Source organism: Hakea prostrata, chromosome 3, assembly GCF_041222555.1.
Source record: "Hakea prostrata isolate BN-2017 chromosome 3, UWA_Hpros_2, whole genome shotgun sequence".
Lineage (NCBI taxonomy): Eukaryota > Viridiplantae > Streptophyta > Magnoliopsida > Proteales > Proteaceae > Hakea > Hakea prostrata.
Window position 1 is genome coordinate 62,824,980 of NC_142602.1, and position 8,714 is coordinate 62,833,693.

At 39.4% G+C, this 8,714-nt stretch overlaps 1 non-coding gene across 1 annotated transcript; it reads right to left on the reverse strand.

The window, feature by feature from the left end:
• Positions 1 to 8,172: 8,172 nt before the first annotated feature.
• Positions 8,173 to 8,279, reverse strand: LOC149022717 (small nucleolar RNA R71). The gene has a single exon (XR_016172632.1). It is a non-coding gene; the product is annotated as a small nucleolar RNA R71 (small nucleolar RNA).
• Between the last annotated feature and the right edge of the window lie 435 nt (positions 8,280 to 8,714).

Genomic DNA, 8,714 nt, shown 5'->3' on the forward strand with positions numbered 1-8,714 from the left:
AGTTACCTTGGGTTTTATGTTGTTTTTGCAGATTTTAAGCCTTTCAAGATTTAAGCAAATATTTGGAGTTTTTGTCACGCCCTCCCAGCCGGTACCCTATCTGGCATACCCGAGAGTGTGATCCACAGCCCGAAGATCAGGTATCGAGTGATCAACCTCCCACATAAACAATAACATAATCATGAACAATCATAATAAAAGTGCGGAAGATAAACCATAGATCCAATAAAGAAAGAAGGAATCATAAATGAATCAGAATACTAAATATAATCAGAGTATCAAACAGATAAGTAAAGCGAGGCAAAAATCCCACTTTACAACCAGCGGAAAAGTAGCTCTAAAAGAATAAACTAGACAAAACCTAATCCCAGTAGCAAGTACATTGGGTAACTAAATTGTTCTCCACTTTATAGACAACATCCTTGTAAGTGTAAATCTCATAAATAGCACAAGGACGCTTCCACTCAATGGTCGGACTAAGCATCATACGGAGCATAACCACTCGCGGAATCTTCAGAGTAATTGTGGTAACCGCAATCACCTTCCTGGAGATATGCCTCTTCGCCTTGCGCTTCTTCATAGGGACCGTCATAGTACTCGGTACACGGCAGGATAGTCTAACAACATTGTACAATAAAGGAATGAGTTTCAAAGAAACTCGGTAAAGCGATTAAAAATCCATAATAACATAAATGGCGGAATTCCAGAACAAACATAAATGCAATATGATATGAGACAAGCAATGAATGAATGAATCTAACTCTATGTATGCTTGGTCTCTATTGGCGGACATGCTTTAAGTCATAACACCGTACTTCTTTAGGAAAGTCCACTCACATCCTCAACCATTTAAGATATCTTGGATTCTCTCACGGATCATTTCACCGGTCTTGAGCAGCCGATTGGTAATGGGTCCTTCATCCCTCGGGACAAACCATGGCGGGGGTTAAGTCAACACACTCTCTCACAACCATTTGGTATAAGTACTTGGCGCATGTCGGGGTAAAACCTAGCCAAATGCAAGTCTTCTACTTAGTTACATCAAGTCGAGATCCGGATACTTCCATTCCTCGTCCCCGACGATCCTTTCCGGTATCCTTCACACTAGAGTCGGCGTATCCTATGGCACCGACCAACTCGGACTACGGACTCATCAACCCTATTGATCATCCACATATGGTAAACGGGAAGCTCTCACGTCCTCTCACGGGTTGGTTACCGGTCTTAAGCGCCCGTGAGCCCAAGTCTAATCATATGCAACCCTACCAATAAATGGCCCCCACAATGTGATTCCTGTCCTCTCACGGGTTGGTTACCGGTCTTGAGCGCCCATGAATCCCCATTGCTACCACGGGTCGTTCGGTCTCAATACCCCTCCGATTAGGGTCGACATAACAGGACATCCTAGCCAAACACTACTAGACAAATCCTAGATATGTCATCCAACGGTTTAGGAAGGTGTCCAGAGGGCATCTCCGGAAACATCCCATAATATTCCCGTAGTAGTCCAAGGACGAAGTGTCGAAAGGACACCTCTCCTTTCCAAACCATACTTAAGCATACACATGCATCAATTCATATCATCACATATATGGTAACTTCATATATGGAAAGAAATCAATAAGTACAATCACTTGTATATAATTGGTAAGTAAATCATACATGAATCAATTCAACATGAATAAATAATGCTACTGTAATCAAAGTTATGCAACAGTAGTATATCATTGTAAGAATCTAATTTAGGAATCATATCAATGATATTCAAATATAGAAACTAGATTCATGCTATCTATGTAATTAAGGAAATAACCATCCTTACCTTTTATAACTCGCAAAGGAATCCTAAGAAATCAAGTAAGATCTTGGCAAACTTGAGAAGAAGGTCCTAAACAAGTATATACAACATATTAGGAAAGATCCCTAACAGAAAAGATATCAAAACATCCGAAAGCAGACCAAATCTGGAGTTGCTTTGTACTCATTGGTCGAGTGGATTGGTCGAGTGGTCCGATCGACCAATCAGTCGACCAATGCGACGATAACCTAAAAAAACAGAGTTTTAAGATATGAAATCCGAATTTGGTGGTTCAAAAGGGTACTAATCAAGGGGTAGACTACATCAGTAGTATTCTAACAAATAGGGGACCTCAAAACACTAATCCAATCAAGGTATCAAGATCCAAATTAGGAAACAAAAAGTTACCATAATTAACTCAACCATGGATCTTGATGAATTTGAAATAGAAAACAAAGACAAGAACAATAGGAGGATGGATCATTGCTTTCGGTAATGGTATCATGAAAACATACATAGATCTTCATGGAATAAGGCTTAGAAGTATAAATCTAAATAAGGAAATAAAACCTACCATATATGTAACTACCATGCATCATGAAGAACACATAGTATGGTAGAAGAGAACAACTAGAAATCTATAGATTATGGATCATGGGAAGAAAACACAGTAATTAACTACTAACATGATCAACATAGAAGATCCAAAGAGATCAGAATTCAGATTAGAAGTTTAACAGAGATTAGATCATGGTTTGATCATGATTCCTTCAAAAGCTTGCAATGATCATGGTTAAGATCATTGTTCTAGCCTCAAATCCTTAGGATGATCATGAGAACATGTTCGAGAGATGTTTGCAACAGAGAATGCAGCATCTCTTCTACTGTCTCAACTCAAAAAGGAAAGAAAAACAAAGATGGAGGAGAAGAAGAGAGAGTAGACATACCTTTTGATGCAAAAAGAAGAGTTTCGACGAAGATCCGTCAAGAAAACACCAAGGATGCAAGAGAGATGACTTGCAGAGGTCTTTGGTTCGTTCCAGAGAGTTTGGAGGCAGCAAATACGAAGTGGACTCGAGATTGGACTTAAATAGAGCAAGAACAACCTAATTGCCAAAGACAGCACTCATTGGTCGAGTGGATTGGTCGACTGGCCCAGTCGACCAATCGATCGACCAATGCTTGACAACGAAGACCAAAACGAGGGAATTGAAGGTCCGAGATCAAATCCAATTCAAAAGGGGTTTTGCACACAAGTCAAGTGACTTACCTAATAGGTAGAAATGCCTTCAAACCAAGATAGAGAGCACTCCAAGTCCATCAACTAATTAGATCTTCATCAGGATTCAGTTTCCATAAATAGAACCTCATCATCAACTTTCATGGATTCAAAGCCAGACACCAAGTCTTCTACTGGGATGGCCCAAAGCTGACTTCTTACTTTACTTCGGGTCATCGGACCTACAAATAACAAGGTTTCCGGGTCAAGGTTAGGGCTGGGTTTTACAGTTTTGGGCTTGAATCATGCTATTTTACACGTCAAGAAATTCATCAAATTCTCAAATGCGAAAATGGGCTTGATCTGGAACATGATCGGCTAGAGATGTGTGATTATGGGTCAACTCTGAAATATTGAAGAGATAAGAAGGCAAATTTGATCTACGGCTGAGATTTTAAATCAAATCTATAGAGATATTATTGAGAGAGTCCAAATGGAAAAGAGTCCTTGCATACCTCAATATCTTATTTCCTATCTTGGATTTAATTAAAGAAAGAAAAAGAGGAAAAAGAATTATATTCAGAAAGAAAAAGAGGAAAAATTCCGTTTTTGAATGCCCCCGTCCAGTTTCAATCAAACCCTTCATCGAACGGTCATCCGATGTCCGATCGTGCTGATTTTTTGAGAGCTTCACGACTACTTAAACCTCAAATCCAACGGTGGAATTATGCATATGATCTCTCTAAGTTGGCGCGATTACTACGTCAAAACCCTAATTGGCTGAGTCAAATAGAAACCCTGAGTTTTATTCAAATTCAGTCGTGCTTCATATCTCATGTAAACTCTATAAAAGGAGAGCATACTCCAATAAAGGAGAAGGTGCTCTAGAGCTTAGTAGAAGCATTCTTTCTTCTCTCTTCAGTTTATTTAGGTTTCTCTAGTTTTCTTTGCTTGCATTAGTGAGATTTAAATTTCTAGATTCAATGTTTAGGTTTAATCTTTTTATGTAATGCAATTCAAGTTCAAGTTTCAATTTTTTTTAGATTCGTTTTTCTCTAGGTCTAGCAATTGCAGATTTAGATCATTCTAGATCTAGATCTGGTTGTTAGGGTTGGTTGAGATTCGAATCGTTTGTTCAATTAACAAGTAAGTAACCTTCCTTATTAATCTTCTCTCCTCCCTCCATTCCCGCTTCTATCTACCCCTCCATATTCTTAATTAGGATTTACTTTCAGCATTATTTATTGTTCTCCCTTCCCCTGGATCCTTGATCAGAGATGCCTACCGTCGTGCCTCTCTTTGGTTAAGGCTTTCTTTTCCTTTTATTGCTTTGTTTATTGCTTTGTTATTTACTTTCTGTTATTTACTTTCTGCCTATTCATTCATCATCTCGGACCACATAACCTGAGCAAGCCTACAGTCGTGCCTCTGCTTCTGGTGACGGGTGTTGGTGCTATTTCTGCCGATCGCCTTGAACCGTAGTTTTCCGCACCGAACTCCTCAGATCTGATTCAATCTGGTTTGCTCTTCGATCGATCAACCTCTCACTCCTGAAAGAAACAGAATACCAATATGAAACGGAGCCGATCGTCTTGATCGGCGTCTCGTCTCCGACGATCTAGTCAGTATGGTTCAGTTTATGTTTCAGAGCTCTATGGAGCTTCTAAAGTGCTTGTAATGGAGTTCAATCAGAGTGAGTTTAGAGTTTGGTTGTTTCCAGAGACTTACCTTCTTACGAATCTTCCCTCACTTTTATACTAGCTTTCCCGCTTATGACACTTTTTCAATCACAGCCATCGGATCATCGCTCCTCTTTGGATGTCGCTAATCATCCTTCCTTTATCTCTCAATCGAACCCCGCTAAGATTGGTTTGGCCGGTATAAACCGGCAGTGGATATCCCTCCCCTGACTGATTAATCGCTCAATTTCATTTTTCAAAATTCTGCAATCATCAGTATCATGACCATGATCCTTGTGATATCTACAGAATCTATTCGGATTCCTCCCGTCCGCCTTTGCTATCATTGGTAATGGTCACTTCATAATTCCTTGATGTTGAATTTGCATCAGAATTTCTGATCTTCTTGTGTTGAGAGGAGTATAGTTTTCCTGAAATGGTCTTGGAATGTCCATTCTGTATTGACGATCAAGAATATTTTTTGGAAAATTCCTGTTATTCCTCCGATCTCTCTGATCTCTCTGATCAGATCTCACAACTCCATCATCTTTCTTTTTAACTCCATTGCCATCAGTTTCTTTTCTTGCCTGAAGAATATCCTTCATGTTTGCATACTGGTTACAGCGAGTCGTCAGTTCCGCAATATTTGCCTACTTGTTCATGATCAGGAATTCCAAAAGATGCTCATCTGTTAGACCTCTGAACATAGCGTCATACGCTACTGCCTCATTCAAATTTTTAATCTGAATTGACTCCTGATTGAATCTCTTCATGTAATTTCGAACTGATTCTCCTGATTTTTTCCGGATTGCAGCCAAATTATCAACAGTTTTGCTACTCTTCATACTACTTTGGAACCTTGACAAGAATACTTTCGTCAAATCCTTAAAATCCTTAATGGAATCTGGTAATAAGCTAAAGAACCAAGTTGTTGCAGATCCTTTCAACGAAAATGGAAATGACTAACACTTTAAAACATCAGAATTACCTGCCAGCATCATAACAGAATTGAACTGAGCCAGGTGTTCCATTGGATTTGTGCTTCCATCATACATCATGAATGTCGGAAGTTTAAAATTGCGCGGCAATGGTGCTAACATAATATCTTTAGCAAATGGATTTTGGTTCATCATTTCCTTAACTTTTTCTCCGTCATCTTTGTTCGCCAGTCGCTGAATTTGATCGTCAAGGATACGAAATCTTTTACTGATTTTCGATCCATGAACTTCAGATCTGCTATCTCCTGATCTTCCTGTTTCCTTCTTATCTCTCCGATCTCCAACGCTTCTACTCTTTTTGCTCCAGATATGACTCAATTGATCATCCTTGGACGATCCTCGATCTTCAGTCTCCATTGGAATATAGTTTGGATCTGCACTCTCTCCTGATCCTTCCTTAAGAATTGATCTTCTTCGGCTTCCTCCTGACTTTTGAATCTGAGAATTCGGGACAGAGGTCGTCTTTGCTCGGGAAAAAGTTTGAGATCTTCCACCTGATGAGATCGGAACTCTTTCCTCAAGATGGACTCCAATTTTCTTGATGAATGTCCTCATCAGATTTTGTGTCTTCAGGATTTGGTGCTGCATGCTCTCAAATCGTTCAATTATCAGATTTGGATCTAGCTCTGGACGAGATGCCGCCAATGTATCCACCAATTGCTTCTCTTGCCTTTCGAACTGATCAGTTGGACGAGGTGAATGATCCTCTATCATTCTCTGCCTCTGTCAAGTCTGCATCATCGGGATTTGTGGTATCGAAACCACTTCTCTTGTTCTTCTTTTTGGATTTACTCTCCTCGGCTCCCTCTGGCTTGTTTCCGCCATTTCTATCGGTAATTCTTCCTCCCGCTCAGGTGATTGAGCCATAGCTTCTATTCTGAACTTGTTCCAGTTACGTTTGCCACAGACGACGCCAAAATGTTGGTGTTATTTCTGCCGATCGCCTTGAACCATAGTTTTCCGCACCGAACTCCTCAGATCTAATTCGATCTGGTTTGCTCTTCGATCGATCAACCTCTCACTCCTGAAAGAAACAGAATACCAGTAAGAAACGGAGCCGATCGTCTTGATCGGCGTCTCGTCTCCGACGATCTAGTCAGTATGGTTCAGTTTATGTTTCAGAGCTCTCTGGAGCTTCTAAAGTGCTTGTAATGGAGTTCAATCAGAGTGAGTTTAGAGTTTGGTTGATTCCAGAGACTTACCTTCTTACGAATCTTCCCTCGCTTTTATACTAGCTTTCCCGCTTATAACACTTTTTCAATCACAGCCATCGGATCATCGCTCCTCTTTGGACGTCGCCGATCATCCTTCCTTTATCTCTCAATCGAACCCCGCTAAGATTGGTTTGGCCGGTATAAACCAGCAGTGGATATTTTAGTCACAACAACAGGTGGTGTTGCATCTGCATTTTTGCTATGAACTAAATTTTCTTGTTGCTTTAACATACTAACTGGTTTAATTTTTATTGTTCGCATTTTTTTCCTGTCTTTTATTTATGCATTGATTGTGTTTAATTTATTTTTCGTTTCAATTCGATTGCATTAGACGTATAGATTAGGATCGTTTAGTTTTGTTAATTAGTTAACAAAAATTAGATCATTCCACTCTCGCATTACTTTTAAATTTCACAGACAAATTTTTGGCGCCGCTGCCGGGAGATATTAGTCCACTTTATTTTTCTCATTCTTAGGTAAATCGAAGTGTTTAAAAAAAAATTCAAAGATATTACTCTTAACTTGAGTAGAAACAAAAACGTATAGTAGTCCCCACTCTACTGCAGAATCCCCAGGATTCGATTGTAGGTGGCTCCGAAGACTATACGGATTCCCTTGCTGTCAAACCTATACAGCGCTCAGCTATACAGCAACTTTACAGTTTTGGAATCATTGTTTCAATCTTTGTGGTGGGAAATTCACTACTTTCCCTTCGTTTTTGTTATTTTCTTTTCTTTTATTCTGTAGTTTCTTTATTTATTTAGAAGAAAAAAATCTCATTCTTTCATAAGAGCCATTAATTGCATTAGGTGGTTAGTGCATGTGTGTCTGGACTCGTGATTCTACAAATAGAATTGTTCGAGTGTCTAACTTGATCATGGAAGGTCTACCTCCACCACCTCCACCTAAGAGTCTTAGGGATAGATTTTATCCTACCCGATCTGCACAACCTTCCTGTATACGTTTACCTGAAGTGAGGGGTAATAATTTTGAGCTCAAATCTCATTATCTGTCTATGTTACCCCAATTTCATGGATTATCTGATCAAGATGCATATTTGTTCCTTAGGGAGTTTGAGGAGGTTTGTGCCCTTATGAAGGTACAACAACTCACTGATGATGCTGTAAGACTACGGTTTATTACATTTGCATTAAAGGATCAAGCCAAAAAGTGGCTTTATAGCTTACCTAGGGATAGCATTACCACATGGGAACAATTTATTGTCCTATTCTTGAAGAAATTCTTTCCTTTCCCTAAGACGATTAAAATAAGAAATGATATTTTTCAATTTCGTCAAAAACCCAATGAGTCATTTGCTAAGGTAATGGAGACGTTTCAAAGCCTTCTCCAAGAATGCCCTCACCATGGTATAGAATTATGGCATTTATGCCAAATAATTTATGAGGGTATCGATTATCAAACAAAGCAACTCTTGGAATCTATGTGCCCCACAGGATTTACATCATTCACTGATGATTCCGAAGCTTGGGAATTTCTTTTAGACCTAGCAGATAGAACTAGAGAATGGGAGTCAACCCAAGATTCTGAAAGGACTAGTAGGGGATATCTTGTTGATAGCCAAGTTCATAAGGAAGCACAAATAGATAGTCTTTTGAAAAAGTTAGAGACTTTGGTAGTTAAAGCTGCACCACCACCACCTAGTCAAGCACATTTTGTTGACAAACATATTGCTATGTGTGCATGGTGTCAGTCTCCTATGCATGTAATTGAGGAATGTCCTAGCTATTTTGGAGGCCAATATGAAAATGTCAGTGCAATGTTTCAAACCCGTACAGTAACACGTAT